This window comes from Scyliorhinus canicula, chromosome 19 (genome assembly GCF_902713615.1).
Source record: "Scyliorhinus canicula chromosome 19, sScyCan1.1, whole genome shotgun sequence".
Taxonomy (NCBI): Eukaryota; Metazoa; Chordata; class Chondrichthyes; order Carcharhiniformes; family Scyliorhinidae; genus Scyliorhinus; species Scyliorhinus canicula.
Genome location: NC_052164.1, coordinates 71,993,551 through 72,018,434, shown reverse-complemented (window position 1 = coordinate 72,018,434; position 24,884 = coordinate 71,993,551). Strand labels below are relative to the sequence as shown.

Genomic DNA, 24,884 nt, shown 5'->3' with positions numbered 1-24,884 from the left:
TGAGAAACGGTGTCAGATTTGGCAAGGTCAGGATTGACACTAAAGAGGCTCACAAGCTGCAGCCGCATATTAACACTCCGCTCGCCACAAACACTCATCCCAAACAACAAGATGGCAGCACGGCGAGCGACACCCTGGTTTGCGGATGAGGAGCTGGAAACCCTGCTGGGTTCTCCTGTATTCAGGAATGGAAAGGAGATTGCCACCTGCCGGCGTACACCTAACCTGGGCGCAGGTGCCAGCGGCCATGAGTGTCATGGACCCCACCACCAGGATCGGACAGCAGTGCCGCAAAAAACTGCATGACTTCCTCAGGGCGGCCAGGGTGAGTAGATAGCATTGTGCCCCTGGCAGCAACCCCCATCCCAAACACATATAACCCGCCTCCCCAACCTGGAGGGTGACCGGATACCACCCACTGTGTGGGCTCCCCACCCTGCACCACATCCCGGCACCCAGACGGGCCGCCATAGCCCCTAATCGGTGCACCTGGCGGTGATTAACGCGTCCCGTGCATGATACATCGCGATCTGGATCTCACACGCGCTGGGCGAGATTCAGATTGACATATTTAAATGAGCCATACAGCTCATGTAAATATGTCTGTGCCGGATTCTCCCAGCGCCCGGGAGCTCATGGCCTCCCGAGAAAGGCCAGAACCTTGAGCCTTTTAGTGCTTGTCCACACAAACGTGGACCAGGCCTAAGGGCACCTGGGGGGTTTCCCAAGCCATTGGTCACTCCTGGGCTGTAAGGGATAGGGCAGGGTGGCCCATCCTGGCTCTCTGCCTGGCACCTGGGCACCTTGGCTCTACTACCCGGACACCGCTATGATGTCTAGATGGCATTGCCATGCTGTCATGGACACTGTCAGGGTGGCATTTCCAGGGTGCCCGGGTGCCTACATGATACTGCCAAGGGCCAGAGCCTGAGGGGGCCATGCTCTTGAAAGGTGGGTGATTGGGCTATGAAGGGGTGGTGAAAGGTGGATACGAAGGAGCCTCATAAAGGTCGGTGGGTTAAGGGTGAGGGGCCAGAAAGGGGGAGGGGGGAGAAAGCAGAGTGGGGAGCCCTGAAAAGGGGGTGCTCTCAGCAACTCCTTCACAGGGTGTCCTCACCTGGGCGGGGAGGGGCCGGGGGGGGGGGGGGGGGTGGGGGCAAATGCCCATGTGTGCAGGGGGTGACATTACTCATGCATGGGAGGTGTGGGGAGCCTCAAGGTCACTTAGAGATCAAGGTACCCTTTCAAAATGACAGCCCGATCTCTAAGGAGCTGGCCTGGTTACCGAGTTCAGCTCCCCAGTGATGAAAACATTTCGAAGTGTGGGCTCGCCCAAAGAGAAACTTGCCAAGGCCGAAGAAAAATGACAAAGTGTGGTTTGGATAGCAGTGTGGATCTCACCTACAAAGCTGACGAGAAACACCCTGTCAAATGTGCCAAAAATTACACTTAGAAATATTTTGGTTCAATCACGCCTGTCATTTCAACTTGTGAGTCACATCTAATAAGGTTCCAGTTTACACCGAGTGAGACCTTACTTCTTCACCCCTTATCTCATTATTATTCTTGATCACTTTCTTTCTCTAGCCCCTGAATGAGGTGATGAGCGCAACACGATTCCAGCTTCCTCTTCACATAATTTGTGTTAAGCTTCATTATATTACATAATCTGTTGTAACTTGATCTCTGAAGAGCAGAGGGAAGGGTTCAGAAAGAAAATGGGGAGGGTACAAGCCCAACATATTCCCTCTGAGGTGTTAGGAATGAGTGACAAGCCCCAGAGAACCATGGATGGCCAGAGATGTTCAGGATACGATGAGAAGGAAAAGAGAGGCTTTTAGAAGTTGAAAGGCCAGCATTTGTGGAGTACAGAAAGTGCAGGGTGGAACTTAGGAAATCAATTAGGAAAATAAAGAGGGGATATAAGAAATCCCAGGCTGGTAACAGGAGGGAAAATCCCAAGATATTCCATAAATTTGTCAATAGGAAAGTGATAACCAGGGAAAGAGTAGGCCTCTGTAGGGACCAGGCGGACAATCTGTGGGTGGAGCCAGAGGACATTGGTAGGGTGTTAAATGGATACTTCACATCCGTCTTCATCCAGGAGAATGAGGATGTAGGTATTGTAAATATCCTTCATGTTTGTTCCTATATTCCCCCTTTCTTTTACTTCTGCTGTTACATTGTTGATCCATGGATGTTTAATGGACCTGTAACTTTAAGGCAAAGAGCTTGTAAGCAGCCTTAAATTCAAAACAGCAGATTCCTGAAGGCTGTGCTCTTTTAGACTCATTGGAGATTGGTTGGTGACTTGGTTGATGTGGCTGGTGGTCAATTAATTGGGCCAGAAAGCTATGCTCTGCCCAGTAACAGGTGGTGATTGGATATTATCCTTCTGGAATGTTCCTCACAGCCACCAGGTTACATTTTAGTTTCACTTTTGGTTCTGCAGTCTGGCTGGAGGATTCCAACTAATTCTCTCCCAAAAGGTCCAGCTAAACGCTTTACGTAAGGCGAACGTGATGACTGATTCACCCTCCAGCAAGGCTGGGTGTCATTCTCTTGAGACTGCAAAACCTGGAAGTCAAACCATGAGCTGGAAGCAGGGTTTGATGTGAGACAAAGTGTCTCAAGAAAGAAATAGGTCTGAATGGGAACCTTAAGCTGAAGGCCCAGCTTAATAACAACTAAGATGTCTCCCCAGAAGAAAGCCTACTGCTTGAGTACTGAATGAATGACTATGCGGAGAAGACCATTACCAGCTGTAAACCAAAGACTTTAACTAACCAGCGTGCTGTGAGGAAAGGGCCATCATTCGAAGCAAAGACTCTTATCTTTTGACCTTCAGCCTTATTATTTTACCCCATTCAACCCTTCTGCGGTTCTCTGTATTGCCTGTATGGGTACAGGGTGGGGCAGTTAAAGGGTGAGTCATGTTAGCTTGACATTAAGCAGCTGCATTCACTGCATATTCCGCATTTGTTCAAGTTATAAATAAACAGTAATTGTGTTTAAACTTATAAAACTGTTGACTGTAAGTATTGTACAGCCAAGGCCCAAAGATTTGGGTTATATATAAGGATTATTGGTTAATTAACTTATGTTATGACCCCAGGACGAGTGGGGCTGGAATTGACTGTACCTGCCCAAGGTGTCGTAACATAAATTGGGAGCTTGGGTCCGGGATTTTTGGAACGTTAGATGGCAAAGTTCGGGTTACAAAGTAAATTAAAAAGAGACCCCACATTTGCAGTGATATAACAGGATAGATCTGGAAGCTGCCTAACATTTTCTCAAGCTGGAAGACTCATTCCTGGTTTAGTTAAAAGAACTTTACAGAGACAAGCCAGTTGAATTGGTAGTTAAATTAAAAATAAAGGTATCAGCTCGAGCTGGGAAAGTGGAGATAATTGCAGCGACTGCTCAACATTTAAATTTGAATTGAAATTTCGATGTCATGTCGGTGAGGTTTACAGCAGGCTTTTAAAAACTTGATGCAGTCGACCCCAAGGCAAGTATAGCCCCCAGGGAAGAGGGACATGTCCTGCCATTGCCCCTGGTGCTGCCGCCTGGCACTGCCAGGGTTGCATTGCCAGGGATGAGCCCGCTGGGAAGCTCCATAAGGAGGTTTCCATTAAGTGTGTGTGTGTGTGTGTGTGTGTGGTGGGGGGGCGGGGGGGGGGGGGGGGCAACCTGAGGCTTTTGAGCCGGGGTTGCCCCGATATTTGTGAGGGGGTTGCGCCAATGCTTGTGGGAGGGATCCCCAATGTCCACTCTGACAAATTAGGGAAAGGTTCCGCCAAATGAAAAGAATGTGCATAGCTAAGATGGCAAAAAACATAGGGAAACCCCAGTGAAGAAGAGAGAGCAAGGTGATGGAGCATGTGAAGAAACTGATTAATCTTTACTTTCATTATTGTACTTGTTCATGGGTGTGGCAGTGCTAGAAAGGCACGTATGTTTTGCCCATCCCCTACTGTCCTTGGAAAAATTCTTGAACCACTGCAGTTCATATTGTACAGCCACAATGCCATTTTTTCCCGTAGTTCTGTTTTATATAGTGACAGCTGACATTATCTGGTGTTTCTTTGAGAGAGGTAACTGAGGTAGAGAGTGTGAAAGTTCTTAGCTTGAAGAAAGTGCAAAAGCAGAGATCACTGAGTTGCCTCGCGCTAATGGTTGGATTTATTGTTACAATTTCCCACGAAAAGCTAAGAGGCTCATAGATACATACTTTGAAATATGTAATCCTGTCAATCACACATTGCTGCTTACACTTGAAGGTGAAGAATATTCGCTTTCTGCATTTGGTTGCTCAGCTTCTGTATAGCTAAGTGCAATGAATATCAATATTAACATGTTCTTCAATTACACATTCCACATCCTGAGTGAGCCTTTGAACTATCCTGTGTAATCATAGTAGCAAAAGGGTTGAGCGTTTGTTTAACGTTCTTTCGTCTTCTGATCTAAGCAAGGCATCAACCCATTTATTTTAAATGTAAGAAGAGGAAAATGCACTTGTATTGCAGATAAGGAAATTTCAACTGTGTTTACAGGTTCTTTGCTAATATCACACAGCATTCTTTTTCAGCACATTATCGCCAGGTCAAATACAGACTACAATGGTTGCCATTCAAGAGCATGTGACGGAGGAGATAGATTAATGTACGGCTTTTACCCTGTCTGCTCAGTATTGTCAAATGATTGGTGGGATCTCTGGGTTCCAGATTGCTGAAATTAAAGCAGACACATTATTTATTAAAGACAAAATGAACCAGCACAAATTTGGTGAAGCATTATGAATAAAAGATGAGCTAAAACAAACATAACCAAATGATATGAAGCAAAATTCAAAACTCCTGTTTGAGCCCATGGAATGGAATTGATTCCAGGAGATGGAACACATCTAATCAGGTAAGAATTTTGATACTCAGGAAGTCTTAACAATGCACTGAGAAACTCATTGCATGATCAGAGATTGTGTTTGACAAATCTATTGGACTATTTTGAGGATGTCATTAGTAATGCAGCTCAAAGAGAACCAGTGTAGGTTTTGTGAGGGCCACGAAGAATCCAGCACGAGTTGAAGGATAGAAAGAAATAACATTTATTAACAATAACATAAATATACACAACAGCAGCAGCAACTCCCATGCTGCTCATTCTCCTCTCTCGCCAGTTCCAAACTGGCCAGCTTTCCAGGAATCTGCTAATGATTTCTCTGCCTTCCCCTCATTGGGGAAGCTCACACTCACAAAGTATTGTGGGATTGCCATTAGTCCCCAGCCAGTGGTAAGCAGGCAGGTTATAACATCCCTCATCCCCAAAGTCCAAGGAATCCACCGAAGACCCTGGCGAAGGAGGGCGTCGGACTCGTTTTGCCACAGGCCGGGCACCACTTGCACGAGGCGCTGGATTGGGCGGCATGTAACGAGACGGAGAACAGCGTTTCCGTGATGAGCTCCGGGGGCGGGGGATCTTTGGAAGGGATGGTCTTCTGGACCGAACATGGTCTACATGCTTGCGCTGGAGACGACCCTGGGCTTGCACCTGGTAAGAGACAGGGCCCGTTTGCCGAAAGATTATGCCAGGGACCCACTGGGCACCACCAGCAAAATTCGGAACGAACATAGCTGAATCGGCCGATGCCGAGAAAAACCATGTCCCTACTGTTCTTGTGTGTGGCGTACTTTTGCGCCAATGTCCGGGAAAACCATGCTAAGGCGGGTGCAAAGTCTCCGGCCCATTAGGAGTTTCGCGGAAGCTACCCCAGTCACCGCATGTGGGGTGGTCCTGTATGAAAACAAAAAAAACGAGCCAGTCTTGTGTCCATCGACCCAGAATACCCAGTGCGCGCTCCACCAACCCATTTGAAGCCGGGTGGTGTGGGGCAGTGTGGATATGGCGTATGCCGTTCATCTTCATGAAACTCGCAAACTCCTCACTTGTGAACTGAGTGCCGTTGTCCGTGACCAGCACCTCGGGGAGGCCATGCATATTGAAAGACAAACACATCTTCTCGATTGTTGCGCAGGACATTGTGCCTACCATCTTATGCACCTCTAACCATTTAGACTGGGCATCGATTAATAGAAGGAACATGGATCCTTGAAAAGGGCCGGCGAAATCCGCATGCAAACACGGCCAAGGCCGCCCTGGCCATTCCCAGTGATGTTGGGGCGCTGCCGGCGGAAGCTTCTGATGCTCCTGGCAAATGGAGCAGTTTTGGGCCACCTTCTCAATGTCGGTGTCGAGGCCTGACCACCAGACATAACTCCGGGCCAACATTTTCATTTTGGTAACTCCCGGATGCCCATTGTGCAAGTCTCTTAGATTCAACTCCTGTCCTTTTTCCGGGACAATCACACGTGTCCCCCACAAGAGGATGCCGTCTTCCATGCTAAATTCTGACAGCTTGGAGGAAAATGCCTGCAACTCGCCTGCGAGCCGTCTATGCTGCCCACCATACAGGACTATGTGCCGAACCTTTGACAGGACTGGCTCTGTCTGGGTCCACTCACAGATCTGTGATGCCGTGACAGGCAAGATGTCCATAAAATTTAGGGTTGCAACCACCTCGCCGGTCGTGGGGGTCGACATGGGGCCGGTCGATAAACGTAATCGGCTTAGTGCGCCGGCATTCCCTATCTGGGTTCCTGGTTTGTGCTCCAGAGAATACTCGTAGGCTGCGAGCAACAAAGCCTAGTGCTGGATCCGTGCGGAAGCAATGGGCGGTATTGGCTTATCCTCTCTGAAAAGTCCCAGCAGTGGTTTATGCTCAGTCACAACAGTGAAGTGGTGGCCATACACGTACTGGTGGAAGCATTTCACCACAAAGACCACCGCCAGACCCTCCTTCTCGATCTGCGCGTACTTCTTTTCCACTGCAGACAATGTGCGGGAGGCGAAAGCTATAGGCCGCTCAGCCCCGTTCTCCATCTTGTGGGACAGGACGGCCCCAATGCCATACGGGATGCATCACATGTGATGAGCAAAGGTTTTCCAGGATCATAGTGGGTTAGTAACCCAGACGACGACAATTGTTGTTTTACCCGCTGGAAAGCGGTTTATTGCGGCTGACCCCAAACCCAGGTGTGATTCTTCTTTAGCAGAAGGTGCAACGGGTCCAGTGCAGTTGCCAGATTGGGGAGGAACTTCTCGTAATAGTTTACGAGGCCGAGAAAAAAACAAAGATGCGAAGTGTCTGTCGGGGCGGGGGCCTGTTGAATTGCACGCACCTTCTCTGCGACGGGGTGCAAACATTCGCGGTCCACCCGATAACCCAGGGAGACTACTTCCTTTGCCTGAAAGACACACTTTGTATGACGTATCGGACTCCAGCCTCCGAAATACGTCTCAGGACAGCCTCCAAATTTTCCAAATGTTCCTGCTCCGACGTCCCTGCAATCAAAACGTTGTGTAAGTAGACAGCAAAATGCCTTCCATGACCCGTTGAAAAATAGCACAGGCAGAGGATACCCCAAATGGCAACCGTGTATATTCATCCAGGTCCGGGTGTGTATTAACCATTACTTATGGCCGGAGGCAGGGTCCAGCTCCAACTGTAGGTAGGCGTGACTCATATCTAATTTTGTGAACGAGAGTCTGCCTGAAAGCTTTGCGTAGAGATCCTCTATGCGAGGCATTGGATATTGGTCGAGCCGGGAAGCCGTATTCACTGTGTTCTGGAAAATACAGAAGGTGTCATTTGAAACATAGAGGTCTGCCAATATCTGGTCTGGGAGAGTGCAGGGAAAGATCCCACAAGAGGTTGGTGGCAGCTGAAAAGAGCAGAAACTGTGGCCAGCTCTTCTGTCAAAAATGCAGTCAATTTCAGTCTGTCAGAATTGTTATTAACAACCTGCAGCAGGAAAAAGGGAAAAAGAAAAAAACAGAGTTTGCATACATTTCTTTGTGTTGTTGAAATATTGTAATGGACTGCCCCTTTAAGCCCCGTAGTCCTTTCCCTATCGGAGGTCCCGATCTCCCGCCAAAAATCACTGAGCGCAGGCTTCCCTCGCTCCTCCCCCCACGTGCGAGGCAGCAGACATCGGGAGAAAAAGCAGAACGCGAGGGAGCAGCAGCTGGAGAGGTCAGAACGGAGCTCAGAGGAAGGAGGACAGAAAACAGAGAACCAGCATCAGGAGAGAAGAGGAGGAGAGAGAGAGAGAGAGAGAACTTGGTTATGGGAAAGGCAAAGTAAACAGCTGAGTGTAAACGGTAATAGATTTAAAGAAGGCTAGGATTTAAAGGTAAAATGTTAAGTTTGGGTCTGAAGGTCCCCAACCAACCAGACAACATCCAAAATCACTAATCTGTTTACCTTTCTGTAGAGAAAGTGTTTACAACTTATAAAAAAAAAGTATGATAATAATAAAATAATTTAACCTGAAAAAGTGGTTATTAGCTTACTTCACTTCCTTAGCAATGCAGGACCCAGGACATCGATGCTACTAAGGGGTAAGTAGGTAAAATTCTTCGGTGAAGGTATGGGTTATACCGGGGAATAACTTGGAAATATAGTTTGACCTGAATGGCACCCACTGAAGCCTGCATCGGAGTCAGGGAGTGAGAATCCCTGTTCACCATTTGGAATATCGGCCCTTTTTTGGTATAGGGGGAATTCTAAGACAGAGTGGTGGATTTACAAAAACAACTGTAAGTTTATAGTCGCGAAGATACAGATCCTGTACTCAAGGTTGAGCTCCAACATTTTCCCCCTGATCCAGGACGCGCCGAACTATGCTGAAGCCATGACGATTCTCAAGAAAACTACGCGCAGAAGACAAACACGCTCTTCGCCAGGCACGTACTCGGCACTCGCTCTCAACTCCCTGGTGAATCCATCGAAGACTTCTGGCGGGCCCTAATCCCACTCGTCCGGGACTGTGACTGTCAGGCCGTTACGGCCACTGAACATTCAAACTTCCTTATGAGGGACGCGTTCGTTATGGGGATTGGGTCGGAACTCATACGCCAAAGTCTGTTAGAGGGGGCCACGCACAATCTAGCTGAGACAAAGAAGCTAGCGCTCTCCATGACAGTTGCCTCGCGCAACATTCAGGCCTACACCCACAGCCGCGCGGCCCATGCCTCCTAAGCATCATGGACCCAACAGACGGCCGCCCCAGTGGGGGCCTTACCCAGCCAATACGCCTGGGCCGCATGCCAGCCATCGCATCCTGGGGGCCCCCGATGCTATTTTTGAGGCCAGCAGAAACACCCTCGCCAACGCTGCCCGGCCCGCGCTGCCCTTTGTAAAGCTTGCGGTAAAAAGGGGCCCTTCACTGCGGTGTGCCAGGCCCGTGCAGTCTCCGCTGTCGCTGCCATCCCCATAGTCTACGCACATCTTCACCTCCCCGGACCACGCGCGGCCAGTGGGCACCGGCATCTTCACCTCCCGAGACAACGCGCGGTCAGTGGGCGCTGCCATCTTCCCCTCTCAGACCACGTGCGGCCCATGGGCGCCGCCATCTTGTCCAACCCCCGCAACGTGCGACCCATGGGGGGCGCCATTTTGTCCCCCTCAAGATCTTCAGACGCCGTCATCTTGTCTTCCCCACGGCACATGGACACCGACAGCATTTCAGAACCTGGGCCACCCAGGCTCCCCATCATCCGACGTCAGCGACGACCGACCACAACGCGCCTCAGTGACAGTTGACCAGTCTTGTCACCGCATCGACCAGCGTGAAAATCAACGGCCATGTGACCTCTTGCCTGCTGTACTCCAGCAGCAACGAAAGCTTCATCCACCCGGATACAGAAGTCCACATCCGGGGTGTCGCTCCCGACTTGACTCGCAACTCCAGGACCAGTAATGCTCCGTAGGCACATCCGACTCCACAAGGCGGACCCGTTGGTGGAGAGGGCGCAATTGCTCCATGCAAACTCCCAGTATGCCTACGTGGCGTACCCCGCCGTCCCCCAGGATACTGTCTCACTCAGGGACCTGGCACCGGTGCCACGTTCCCCTCCCTGGCGCTCCCAGCAGCAACCCTTCCAGGACCATCCGTCTTCCCCCTGCCCGCACCCGAGGATGAAGAGGATTTCGGCACGCTTCCGGAGTCACCGAACATCAGGCCAGCATCAACATTGCCGCCGCCACTACGTCGCTCCCAGCGGAACATCAAGGCCCCGGGCCGGTTAAACCTCTAGCTGGTCCACTGGACTTCAAAAGACATTTTTTTGCGCTCTCAAATATTGTAAATATAAATTCATTGCCTTATATAGTTCTCCACCACCCCCGCCGGACTCAATTTTAACAGGGGGTGAATGTGGTAAACCACTGTTACACCTTTATTAGGTGATCTATGGTAGGACCTGTACTACAGGTTCGCTGGTAGTCCCTGCCTGCTGGCTCCGCCCAGTAGGTGGAGTATAAGTATGTGTGTCCTCCATGCAGCAGCCATTTCGCCAGCTGCTGTGGGAGGCCACACATCTTAGAGCAATAAAGCCTCAGTTGTATCCAACTCTAGTCTTTGTTCAATTGATCGTGCATCAGCCCCGTAGATATTTTTACTTCAGGTTTCATTCAATTCTCTTTTGAATATTGCTATTGAATCTGCTTCTGTTGTCCTTTTAGACAGGTCATTGCAGATCCAGTCAGAGCTGTTTCCTCATGGCATCTCTGGTTCTTTTGTCTTAAATCTGTATTTGCTGATTACTGAGCCTTCTGTCACTCCATTTTAAAAATAAACATTCATGACTTTGAAGAAAAGAATCTTGACTTACTTCGCTGCGCCGATTCCAGCTTCTCCAATCTCTCCACATGACTGAACTCCTTCGTCCCTGGTTATTATCAACAGATAATATTCTGAAAAGTATTTAACTTCAGATTTGACATGGTATTAATGGATTTAATGAAGGGTAAAATTTAGAAACATCATCACACGGGTTACGGGAGATTGAGTCGGAATGACAGGTAGGTTCGGCTGGCCTCAAAGAATTCTTGGATCAGCAACTTTCTAAAGTTCTGCAGAATCAGTTTAATCTATTTAGCCGATGGATTCAGATGCTGCTTTACGACAACTGGAATAGTTTCTCTGGAACAAAGGCAAAATGCTACAGAGGTCAGATATTTGGAATAAATGGACAAAATGTTGGAAACCCTCTACAGGTAAGTCCTGTCGATAGGTCATCAACCCACACTGTCGATTGCGTTTCTCCCTCCAGAGATGTTGGCAGACATGCTGGGTGGAATTCTCCGACCCCCGCCGGGTCAGAGAATCAGCGCGACACCGCGCGAATCGTGCCACGCTGCCCCGACGCCGGGACGGAATTCTCCACAGTGCGGAGAATCGGCGGTATCGGCGCTGGCATGGTCGGCGCGGCGCTGGTGGGCTTATGCACCAAATCTCTGGCCTGGGCAGGCACAGGCCGTCGCGCCAATTCCCCGGGCCGGATGGGCTGAGCGGCAGTCAACAAAAAGCCGAGTCCGGCCGCTGCCATTCTAACATCCTCTGAGCCGGCGGTGGAGGGGGGGGGGGTCTGACACCAGGGGGGGCTCTGTAGTAGCCTGGCCCGCGATCGGGGCCCACCAATCGGCGGGCTGGCCTCTTTGCCCCCCGGCCTCCTTTCCTCCCCGCCGGCTCCTGTAGCCCTGCGAGGAAGAAGGCGCTAGTTGCCGCAAGCCCAACTGCGCACGTGCGGACCCTGCGGCGCCAGGTTCAGGCCGGCATCGACAGCACGAGCAGCGGAGGCCACTCCAGCGCCGTCCTAGCCCCCTGTGGGCCGCAGAATGGGGTTCCGGAACAGGCGCCGACGCCGGAGTAAAAGATTCCCGTTTTTACTCCGCCGTTGGGAGAATCCCACCTGCTGAATGTTTCCAGCATTTTCCGTTCTGATTTGTGATTCTCGAGAACATGGATTGTTAGCAGCAGGAAGATTTCACAGTGTTGTAACATAATTGGTATAATTTTAAATGAAATTTACCAGTCAGGAGAGTGGGGTTTTTGGTAATTATTTAAGGTACAGTAAATCCAATTCATTAATGGCAACTACTGCACTTTAGGGAGGTCTTGTGGCCCATTGGGTAGTGTCTGGTTTAGCTCACTCGGCTAAATCGCTGGCTTTTAAAGCAGACCAAACAGGCCAGCAGCACGGTTCGATTCCCGTACCAGCCTCCCCGGACAGGCGCCGGAATGTGGCGACTAGGGGCTTTTCACAGTAACTTCATTGAAGCCTACTCGTGACAATAAGCGATTTTCATTTTTCATTTCATTTCCCTGCCTATGAGCCAGAAGCTCCAGGTTCAAGACTCACCCCAAGACATGATGGTCAAGTAAGGTGTATTCATAACACAGCCATACAGGTTAATCATCAATCTTCAAGATCCGTCCAACCTGTTAATGGCAGGTGAGAGTGTGAGAGACTCCTGGTCAGCCTGCTTGATGTGGAGTAGAATCCCGACAGCACTGAAGGAGGCCACTTGACCCACTGAGTCTGCAGAGACACTCAGAAAGAGTTTCCGACCTAGGCCGAATCCCATGCCTATCCCCACCTAATCTTTGGACACTAAGGACAATTTTAGCATGGCCAATCCATCTAAACTGCACATCTGTGGGAAGAAACCAGATCACCCGGAGGAAACCCATGCAGACATGGGGAGAACGTGCAAACTCCACAGAGACAGTCACCCAAGGCCGGAATTGAACCCGGGCCCCTGGCAGTGCTCACCACTGTGCCATTGTGCCTCTCTGTGGTGGCCCTCAAGCAATAAGCCTCTGGCCACTGGAAAAAAATTGCTATGGGAACAGGTGAACGTCTGCCTTGTGCACCACTAGATGTGGGAAGTGAAACAATAACAATGTTTAAGAATCCAGACCGTTGTTGATTCAAGGGTTTGTTTAACCTCCGGAATATCTTCATCATTCAGTCTTGTGCTCCTCTGTAGTGCTGTAAATTTTTGTCAGCCTTCATTAAACTCAATAATGCCACGTCTGAACTGGAACATTGAATTGCTTGTTAATCATTTTCAATCACTTGGGAAATAGTTTGCTAAAAGGCATATAAATGTTCATCCTCTTACACTTTCAGCATTCGTACAGATACCAAACACATAGCAAACCAACGAACTAGCAGAGACAGGGGGAGTTTTCTTTTTTAAACATTTAGAGTACCCAATAATTTTTTTCCAATTAAGGGGCAATTTAGCATGGCCAGTCCACCAAACCAGCACATTTTTGGGTTGCGGGGGTGAAACCCACGCAGCCATGGGGAGAATGTGCAAACTTGGCACGGACAGTGACCTGGGGCCGAGATCGAAACCGGGTCCTCGGGCCGAGAGGCAGCAGTGATAACCAGTGCACCACAGTGCCACCCTGAAATAGGGGGAGTTTTTATGAACATGTTTGATGCAAAGCATATTTTGCCATAACAGGTGGAAGCTATTGCGGCAATTTTAACCCTAGTGGTACAATTGGGCTTGCAGGGACTTAAACTGGCCGCAGTGGCTTCCCTATTTTGATCCTTCTGCTTGCAACCTGCTTGTTTGAGCAGGCCAATCGGTGCCTTGCCAAAGGCAGCCACACCCTTATTTCCCTATGGAGATTGAGCTACAATGGCACCACTGATGCTCAAATTCATTTTTTAAACTGAGCCCTGTGTTTGAAAACTAGGGTCAGAAGAGACCCAAAGAAAGTTAAGTGAGCCCTTTTTTATCCTCCAGGCCCAACAAGTGAACCATGAGCCTCCCTTGATATAAAGGTACGATGGTCCCAGTTGTGTTCTCTGTTTTGCTTTACCTGGATGGCTTGGTGCGTAGTGTTGCATAAAGAACGCAAAGCTTTGTTAATGAACAAAACTATACATTTATTCTACTACTAACAAAGATTTGTTCACATTCCTAAAATAGAAGGTTTCTATATTAATCTATGCCATTTCGAGCTGCAGAACTCTCAAGTACACAACTGCACTCTCTCATGTCTCACTAGCTTCTGTCTGCCTGTTCTTCTTCTTCATCATCTGACCCACAAGGCTTCGCCCCATCCCTTATATACTTATGGGACTAGCTCCCTCTAGTGGATGTCTGTACTCATTTCATTAACTCTTGCATTGCCTTCAGTTCTTTTTTTTTTTAATTTTAGATTACCCAATTATTTTTTCCAATTAAGGGGCAATTTAGCGTGTCCAATCCACCTACTCTGCACATTTTTGGGTTGTGGGGGCGAAACCCACGCAGACACGGGGAGAATGTGCAAACTCCACACGGACAGTGACCCAGAGCCGGGATCGAACCTGGGACCTCGGCGCCGTGAGGCGGTTGTGCTAACCACTAGGCCACCGTGCTGCCCCGCCTTCAGTTCTGATAATACCACATACCCCTTTCTTTCTAAAGAAAAATTATTACACTTTGTTTAAAACATTTTTCTTTGATTCTTATGTCATGTGGTATTAATCATAAATGCATTATCCTGTTCTATTGCTAATGACTATACATGCCATACTATCCCAGTATGGTAGCATAGTGGTTAGCACTGTGGCTTCACAGTGCCAGGGTCCTAGGTTCGATTCCCTGCTGGGTCACTGTCTGCGGAGTCTGCACATTCTCCCCGTGTCTGCGTGGGTTTCCTTTGGGTGCACTGGTTTCCTCCCACAGTCCAAAGGTGTGCAGGTTAGGTGGATTTGCCATGCTAAATTGGCCTTAGTGTTCATTAGGAGGGGTTATCGGGTTAGGGGGATAGGGTGGAAGTGAGGGCTTAAGTGGGTCTGTGCAGACTCGACGGGCTGAATGGCCTCCTTCTGCACTATATGTTCTATGTCTATGTCTATCCCCCTTTCTTCCTGTTCCTTGACTGCAAGATAATTGGAGTTTGCTACAAACTTATGTCAAAATCATTGTCTGTTCATCACAAGTACTAGTGAACAATTGTTCAAACTTTTTTTTTTACAGTCCACAAATTTGAGTATACACTCAGACGCCACTGTGGTAGTGTGTTACAGTGCCAACAAGTCATCAGTCCAAATCGATCAGGTGTTCGACTGGTTGAACCATGTTCGTTGTCTGACGTAGTTTCTTTCTGTGCTTGTGATGTTGCTTTTGTGTTTCATTTGCCTTCAAAACCTGTTTGTTTTCTGGTTTTACGGCAAATACCAACTCATTAAATTTGTTGGCACGACTTATTTTTTGTCTAAACAGTGTCCAGTTCTTCCTGACATTGGACCATTATGCGTGAATTTTGTATTGTTTACACACGCATTTGTCCGTGGTACCCCGATCTGATGCTGTGTTTCACACACTGTCCTGCAGTCCCTTGCTCAGTTGCCATCTGGATTGCTTTCCATCCTGTATGGTCTGTCAAGCCTGTCTGCAAGTTCAAACACTTTCTTGTCATTGCATTGGACTGTACTGTTTAGTTGACCTTCGGTTTCACAGTCAGACCTTTGTGTACAGTCTGTTATTCCGTAGTTACTTTTTGTGTACTCAAGATCTGTTCCTTCTGGCTTTCAACTTTATACTATCAATGTCCTTTGTATTATCTAATGATTCATCAGGCTTTGTGGTCTCAGGTTCCTGTGCATGATCTGATGCATCATTGAGCTTTGTGACATCGGTGCCTTCTGGATGATCTGATTTATCTTTGATCTCTTGGTGCTTCTCATCTGGGGTGAGGGGCTGTTTAGCACAGGGCTAAATCGCTGGTTTTGAAAGCAGACCAAGGCAGGCCAGCAGTACGGTTCAATTCCCGTACCAGCCTCCCCAAACAGGCGCCGGAATGTGGCGACTAGGGGCTTTTCACAGTAACTTCATTTGAAGCCTACTTGTAACAATAAGTGATTTTCATTCATTTTTTTTTACTTGTCCAAGATGTCTTCATTTTCTTGTTGGCTGTTCACAATTGTATGTGCTCTCAGTTGATCTGTTCATTGTTGCACTCTGAAATGAAATGAAATGAAAATGAAAATCGCTTATTGTCACAAATAGGCTTCAAATGAAGTTACTGTGAAAAGCCCCTAGTCGCCACATGCTGGCGTCTGTTCAGGGAGGCTGGTACGGGAATTGAACCGTGCTGCTGGCCTGCCTTGGTGTTGCTCGTTTTACTGGAGTGTGATTAACACGCCTCCGTTTAAAGGCCGTGTGCTTAACACTACTATGGCTCTGTGTATGCAATTATGCTCGGAGTCGCCAGGTGCCATATTTAGACACCGTCACAAGTATATCAAGGTCAGGTTCAAAGTAATAAATCTGTACACCGATTGGTAAGTCCAAACGATTGGTGTTTATTATAACAAATATAATAAATACACATGCATACGCTAAAGAGACTAACTTACTTCTAATACTAAACAACTAAAATACTTATCTAGACAGGAACAGGCAAGGTCAGGGGACAAGGCCTTCATCCCGTTCTTGGTCTGCAACTCTCTGATTCTTAAAGTTGTCAGGATCTAGCAAGGTCTGGATCACGTAGCGATCGTTGTATTGGCACTTACAGTTCGATGGCTGATGCTCAACGGCCGGTGATGAAACTGGAGTCAGGATGCGATGTAACAAATCTGGGCCGGAGTCTGGAAGCAACAGACCGAGTCATGTGCTTGACCTTCTCTTTATAGGTCCTAGAAGTCCATGCCCCCTTGGGGCGGTTCTTTTACCTGCCAGGTATCGATTGGGCCTTTCCCAATCGATACCTTCCAAACCTCCCAATCTGAGGGTCGTTCCTCGATGGGTGGGGCGATCCCTATGGTTCTTTGTGTTGGTTACTGTGGCGCCATTCTGTCTGGGCGTCTACGCAAAAGTATCCATTGATACTTAAATGTTTCTATTGTGCGGGGTCTGGATCTGGATCACCTCATTACTATGCAGATCTGTTCCCATTTGCACCTTTGGCTGAAACTCTGCACCTGGCCAAAAACTGGTTTCTGTATGTGCAGAATGCAAATTAGTCTTCTGCAAACTGCTTGTCCTCACTAAGACTGTTTTTCCCTGCAGCCTTAGCAGTTCTCCATTTTGTAGCCCAGTGTCCATCTTAGATGGCTACATTGGTCTGCTTTAAAAGCCAATTATTTAGCCCCGTGCTAAACCAGCCCCTGGTTTCTAGCCCCAGCCTCTGATTGTCAACCTTTGTGCAGTCCATCTGAGATCTGTCAGTCTCGATTTTGTCCTGCACAGCTTGTATGCTACTTGTGATCACTTTGTCACTCTTTGCAAATAAAGTGGATAGACTGTCATCGTCTTCTTTTTCTTGCTCATTATCTTTTTCTTCACTGTTGTCCTTAGTGGCAAATACAGTGGATAGACTTTCATCGTCTTTTGCTTGCTCATCATCTGTTTCTTTCAGTGCTCTTCCTGGAGTCTTTAATTGCTCTCTTCCTGCAGTCTTTTATTGTTCTATTTCTGGAGTCTTTCAGTCTGTAAACTGCTTGTTCAATGCTGCTGCAAAAGTTATTCTTCTTCATCTTCATTTGCCAGATTACTGTCCTCTACGGATGATTGCGGTATCATCTCTTGTGGGCGGTTATAATGATGCTCTGTCTTCACGCTGTCTGGAACGTGCAGTCGTTGAACGAGGTTCAGAGCTTCACGCGCTTTTGCTCCCAATATGGACTCTCACTTTGTGTCCACAATGGCGAATTGCACGATATGACTTTGATTGTGCACCCATGCTTCTAGGTAACATATCCCTAACGTTTCAATCGCAGTCCCACTGTAGATTTCAGCTTTTGAAATTTTTTGTATACCTTGACCTACACTTTCAATTATATCCATGTAGAATATATCTTGCAAATCCATTTAATCTTATGTGATGTTGAGTTTATACTCTTTACTTTTAGATTTGTGAACATTTTCTTCTGGTTGAAAACTGGTTGTTCAGCTGTTCGGTGAAATTTCATTCCTGTTCTGCATTGCAAAGCCAAATGATTCAGTTTGCTGCAGTTTAAACATTGTTTTCCGATTGCCGGGCATTTTTTCTTTAAGTGGGCGTGGCCACAACGCATGCAGGTTATTGACGTCATGCTCAAACTTCCATTGTGCATGCGCAAATCGATCCTCTTCCGGAGTGTGCTCTTTTTTCAACTGTGCATGCGCAATCTTCTGCGCAGACAGTCATCTCCCGAATCACGGCTGGGATTTTCCCCGACCCGGCGGGGCGGGGGTCCCGGAGGGACGGAGTGTGAACCACTCCGGCGTCGGGCCTCCCCAAAGGAGCGGAATTCTCCGCACCTTTAGGGGCCAAGCCCTCACATTGAGGGGCTAGTCCCGCGGCGGAGTGGCTTCCGCTCCGCCGGTCGGCGCGGATGGCCTTTGGCACCCTGCCAGCTGGGGCCGAAAGGCCTTCGTCGGCCGGCGGAAGTCCTCGCATGCGCTGGTGCATCAGCGGCTGCTGACATCATACCGGCTAATGCGCAGGGGAGGGGGTCTCTTCCGCCGTGGTGAAAGCTATGGCGGGGCGGAAGAAAAAGAGTGCCCCCACGGCGCAGGCCCGCCCGCCCGCCGATCGGTGGGTCGCAATCGCAGGCCAGGCCACCGTGGGGACACCCCCCGGGGTCAGATCGCCCCATGCCCCCCCCCCCCCCCCCCCCCCCCCCCAGGACCCCGGAGCCCACCCGCGCCGCCAATCCCGCCGGTACCAGAGGTGGTTTAAACCACGCCGGTGGGAAAGGCCTGTCAGCGGCGGGACTTCGGCCCATCACGGGCCGGAGAATCGCCGCGGGGGGCCTGCCGACCGGCACGGCGCGATTCCCGTCCCCTCCGAATCTCGGGGGGCGGAGAATTCGGGACACGGCGGGGGCGGGATTGACGCCGGCCCCGGGCGATTCTCCGACCCGCCCCACATCTTTTTTAACGTGGGCATGTGCGAACCGGTCCCGCACATGCACAGAACGTTCAACATACGAATTGTGAGTTTTTTTTCTTTAACTGCGCATGTCCGTAATGTCTGACTTCTGAAGCGTATGTTTTTTTCAGATGCGCTTGCGCAATTTGGTCTTCTTTTCCAGTGAGCTTAATTTTCTGCTGCGCCACAGCTTCAACGGAGACAAAAAAAGTTTTACTTTGCCCATTCAACATATCAGCACTTCTAGTTTTAGATTCTTTGCTCGCACGGGATATGTTACACGGATCTTCTAGCATTTATTTTTGTTGTTTACTGAGCTTTACATTTCTTTTCAGCTCACAATTATTTTAAATTTTTTCAATTATCTCATCAAACTTATTTATTTCAACTTCATTCTCAAAGTGGAATGAGTAATATAATTCTGTAGCCTGCGGTCCAGCCCAATTTAGCGCAATCTTTCGCTTTTCACTGACCACTTCGAGAGTTAAGGCTGAGAGGCAGTGTTCAAACTCTTGTTTGAAAAGTTTGTCACATCTACTTTACCCGATATCCTGAATGAATTTGGAGTCTTCAGACTTCCATGTAGCTTCAGCTGGGTATTTCTTTTTCGTGATGCTGTTGGTTGTAGCTCTTGGAGTCTGGTTGAAATTTTCCCTTCGCACGTTTGTTTTTCAATCGGAGATTCTTTCTTTCTCCATAAACTTTACTAATCTATTCTAGTCAGACCTGGTACCATGTTGTTCTCTATTTTACTTTACCTGGATGGTTTGGATGCATGGTGTTGAATAAAGAACGCAAAGCTTTGTTAACAAACAACACCAATAATGTATTAACTAACTACTATCTAAGATTTGTTTCTATATTAAACTATGCTATCTCTAACTGCAGAACTCTCAAGTACATAACTGCTCTCTCCCATGCCTCACTGTCTTCTGTTTTTCTTCTTCATCATCATCTGATCCACAAGGCTTAGCCGCATTCCTCGTATACTTAATGGGACTAGCTCCTTCTAATGGCTGTCTGTATATATTTAATTAACTCTTGCATTGCCTTCATTTATGATAATACCACAGTCCCTATTTCAACTATTTCCTGTGGCAAAGGATCACTAGTCCAGATAAATCTCTCAGAAAGAAATTCCTTCAAAGCTCTCTCCTGCATCTCTTGGTGACAATTCTTTATTGACGGCCTCTCATTACTGACTCCTTAACCAAAGGAAACAAGTTTTCTGCATTCAACGCAACAGGTATTTTTCATAATTTTAAAAACCTCCATTAAATCTCAAAGAACAAAGAACAATACAGCACAGGAAAAGGCCCTTCGGCCCTCCAAGCCGCTACCGGTCATGATACAAATCTTGGCCAAAGCCGTCAGCACGTCCTTGTGCTGTTTCCTTCTATATCCATCCTATCCATGTATTTGTCAAGATGCCTTTTGAACACTGTTAATGTATCTGCTTCCACAACCTCCCCTAGCAGCATGTTCCAGGCACTCACCACCCTCTGTGTAAAAAACCTGTCTCGGACATCTGCTCTAAACTTTGTCCCACACACCTTAAACCTGTGACCCCTGGTGACTGACCCCTCTACTGTGGGAAAGAGTGCCTACCCATCTACTCTATCCATGCCCCTCACAATCTTGGAATCCTGTAGTCCTCTATCAGGTCACCCCTCAACCTCCGTCGTTCTAATGAAAACAGTCTGAGTCTATTTGGCCTCTCCGCAGATTTAACACCCTCCAGACCAGACAACATCCTGGTAGACATCAAAGAACAAAGAATAAAGAACAAAGAACAATACAGCGCAGGGACAGGCCCTTTGACCTTCTAAACCGCTACCTGTCATGATACCAACCTTTGCCAAAACCCTCACCACACCTTTATGCCATATCCCTCTATAGCCACCCTATCCATGGTTGTCAAGATGCCTTTTGAACGCTGTTAATGTATCTGATTCCACAACCTACCCTGGCAACGTGTTCCAGGCACTCACCACCCTCTGCGTAAAAAACCTGCCTTGCACATCTCCTCTAAGCTTTGCCCAATGGACTTTAAACCTATGCCCCCTGGTGACTGACCCCTTCACCCTGGGAAAGAGTGCCCGCCCATCCACTCTATCCATACCCCTCATCATCTTGTAGACCTCTATCAGGTCACCCCTCAACCTCTGTCTTTCTAATGAAGTGGAGATGCTCGCGTTGGACTGGGGTGAGCACAGTAAGAAGTCTTACAACACCAGTTTAAAGTCCAACAGGTTTGTTTCAAACACGAGCTTTCGGAGCACTGCTCCTTCCTCAGGAGAATGGAGAGGTATGTTTTCAATGAAAACAGTCAGAGTCTATTCAGCCCCTCCATATCGCTAACATCCTCCAGACCAGGCAACATCCTGATAAACCTCCTTTGCACCCTCTCCAAAGCCTCCACATCCTTCTGCTAGTGTGGCGACCAGAATTGTACACAATATTTCAAGTGCGGCCTTACCAAGGTTCGATACAACTGTAGCATGACTTGCAAGTTTTTATACTCGATGCTCATTTCAATGAAGGCAAGCATTCCTTATGCTTTCTTGGCAACCTTGTCTACTTGTGTTGCCACTTTCAAAGATCTGTAGACTTGTACACCCAGATCTCTCTGACTTTCTATATTCCTAAGAGTTTTGCCATTTACGATATAGTTCCCCTCTGTGTTAGACCGATCAAAATGCATTACCTCACATTTGTCTGGACTAAACTCCATTTGCCATTTCTCTGTCCAAGTCTCCAACCTATCTATGTTCTGCTGTATCCTCTGACAATTCTCAACACTATCTGCCAATCCACCAACCTTAGTGTCATCCGCGAACTTACTAATCAAAAATCTCCTCCTAACCTTCTCTGCTCCAGTGGAAAGAGTGCGTGGAATTATCCGCATCCACTACGATATGTTTTGTGACTGCAGATGGGGCTCGCCATTGGCTGGGAGTGGGATCTTCTGGTCCCACTGCTGTTGGCAGAGGTACCCATTGTATGCAATTAAATATTGGGACGACATGAATGTTTCTTTTTATAGTCACACTCAAGAATCCATTCCTTCAACCTGGCAATTGTCCGAGACTAAACCGGACTATTTGAAACTTTGGTGTCATATTTGACGTGAGTTGAGTTTCCAATCTCATATCTGCACCATCACTAAGACCATTTATTTCCACCTCTGCAACATCGCTCAACTGCGCTCCTCGGATCATCCTCTGTTTAAGCCGGGTGGCATGGTGGCACAGTGGTTTGAACTATGCCTCACAGACCAGGCATCTGAGTTCAATGTCTGTGTGGAGTTTGGACTTTCTCCCAATGTCTGCAATGACTGTCATCCGAGTACACCGGTTTTCTCCCACAGTCCAAAGATGTGCTTGTGAGGTGGATTAGCCATGCTAAATTGCCCCTTAGTGTCCAAGGATGTGTGGGTTAGGTGGGGTTACAGGGACAGGGTGGGGGAGTGGGCCTAGTTAAGGTGCTGTTTCCGAGAGTCGGTGCAGGCTCGATGGACCGAATGGACTCCATCTGCGCTGTAGAAATACCAATTCTGTGGAACTCCCCATTACTTTGTGACACTGGATTTAACGGGCGGGATCCTCCCGTACCCGACAGGGCGGGGGGGGGGGGGGGGGGGGGGGGGGTCCTGGTGGGACGGAGTGGCGTAAAACATTCCGGCGTCGGGTCGCCTCAAAGATGCGGAATCCTCCGCACCTTCAGGGGCTAGGCCCGCCACGGAGTGGTTTGCGCCCCGCCGGCAGGCGGGATAGGGGCGCCAACCAGTGCCGAAGGGCCTCCGCCAATCGGCACGGTGGAGTTGTAGACAGTGCGGAAGGATGTTGCAGGTTACAGAGGGACATAGATAAGCTGCAGAGCTGGGCTGAGAGGTGGCAAATGGAGTTTAATGTGGAGAAGTGTGAGGTGATTCAATTTGGAAAGAATAACAGGAATGCGGAATATTTGGCTAATGGTAAAATTCTTGGTAGTGTGGATGAGCAGAGGGATCTCGGTGTCCATGTACATAGATCCCTGAAAGTTGCCACCCAAGTTGATAGGGTTGTGAAGAAGGCCTATGGTGTGTTGGCCTTTATTGGTAGAGGGATTGAGTTCTGGAGCCATGAGGTCATGTTGCAGTTGTACAAACCTCTAGTACGGCCGCATTTGGAGTATTGCGTACAGTTCTGGTCGCCTCATTATAGGAAGGACGTGGGAGCTTTGGAACGGGTGCAGAGGAGATTTACCAGGATGTTGCCTGGTATGGAGGGAAAATCTTATGAGGAAAGGCTGATGGACTTGAGGTTGTTTTCGTTAGAGAGAAGAAGGTTAAGAGGTGACTTAATAGAGGCATACAAAATGATCAGAGGGTTAGATAGGGTGGACAGCGAGAGCCTTCTCCCGTGGATGGAGGTGGCTAGCACGAGGGGACATAGCCTTAAATTGAGGGGTAATAGATATAGGACAGAGGTCAGAGGTGGGTTTTTTACGCAAAGAGTGGTGAGGCCGTGGAATGCCCTACCTGCAACAGTAGTGAACCCGCCAACATTGAGGGCATTTAAAAATTTGTTGGATAAGCATATGGATGATAAGGGCATAGTGTAGGTTAGATGGCCTTTAGTTTTTTTTCCATGTCGGTGCAACATCGAGGGCCGAAGGGCCTGTACTGCGCTGTATCGTTCTCTGTTCTATGAGTCAGCGCATGCGCAGGAGTGCCAGCGTATGCTGGCGTCATCCCCCTGCATGCGCACAAGGATTCGCTTCCGCATCGGTCATCGCGGAGGGCCACAATGGCCAATGCGGAAGGAATAGAGTTCCCCCACGGCACAGGCCCGCCCGCGGATTGGTGGGCCCCGATCGCGGGCCAGGCCACTGTGGGGGCACCTCTCGGGGCAAGATCCCCCCACGACCCCCCAGGAACCCCGGAGCCCGCCCGCGCCACCAGGTCCCGCCGGTAAGGGACCTACTCTGATTTACGCCGGCGGGACCGGCTACAGGTGGGCAGGACTTCGGAACATCACAGGCCGGAGAAGTCGGGCGGCCCCGGCGCATATTGAGTCGCGCTGGACCCTGCCATACTCCGAGGCAGGCGGCGCGATTCACGCCGGTCCGGTTTTTGGCGGGCGGGAAAATTGGGAGGACGGCAGGGGCAGGATTCACGCTGACCCGCGGCGATTCTCCCACCCGGTGGGGGGTCGGAGAATCCCGCTCCACTATTCCAATGCACTCCTGGTTATTCTCCCACATTCTACATTCTATAAACTTGATCTCATCCAAAACTCTGCTGTCTGTTTCTTAACTTGTACCAAGCCCCAATCACCTATCACCACTGACCTACATTGGTTCCCAGTCAAGCAGCATCTAGATTTTAAAATTCTCATCCTCGGTTTCAATCCATCCCTGGCCTCACCTCTCCCTAACTCTGTGATCTCCTCCAGTCTCATAACACTTCGAGGCAGCGGCACTCATCCAATTCTAAACACTTGTGCATTCCCAATTTGAATCACCCCACGAAGATGACCAAGCCTTTGGATGCCTAATTCCTCAGTTTGGAACCTCTCCATCTCTCGATCATTCTTTCATCCTTCACGACGCTCATTAAAACCTTCCTGTTTGACCAAACATTTCCATCAGCGAATCCAAAATTTATTTATTTTACCTCAAAGTCATATTTTCTTTACTAAAAAGCCTTTGGATATTTCATTACAAGGAAGGTGCTATACAATATATGTTGTTGTTGTTGATTTTATCAAAGGGTAAAGTGATCGAGAAATTGTGACAAGAATCAAAATTATATAATTGCACACCTTCTGGAAAGATACACCTTGATGTTGAATTCACAATTAAAATTATGAAATCAGTGCAATGTTTGAGTTTGTGAATATGAGAGAAAGTAAATTGTTGATTAGGAATAAGAGCTGTCGGGCGGTACGGTGGCAAGCAATGCTGCCTCACAGCGCCGAAGACCCAGAATCAATCCCGATCTGGGTCACTGTCCGAGTGGAGTTTGTACATTCTCCCCATGTCTGCATGGGTTTCACCCCCACAACCCAAAAAGAATTGGATACTCTAAATTTATAAAGAAAAATGAATAAGATCTGTGAACAG

At 48.5% G+C, this 24,884-nt stretch overlaps 1 long non-coding RNA gene across 1 annotated transcript in view; it reads right to left on the bottom strand.

Annotated features, from left to right (window-relative positions):
• Positions 1 to 15,789: 15,789 nt before the first annotated feature.
• LOC119954434 overlaps positions 15,790 to 24,884 on the bottom strand; it is a 35,665-nt gene continuing 26,570 nt past the window's right edge. The window contains exon 3 of the long non-coding RNA XR_005458245.1: positions 15,790 to 15,877. This is a non-coding gene — a long non-coding RNA (uncharacterized LOC119954434). The remainder of the gene's footprint in view (positions 15,878 to 24,884) is intronic.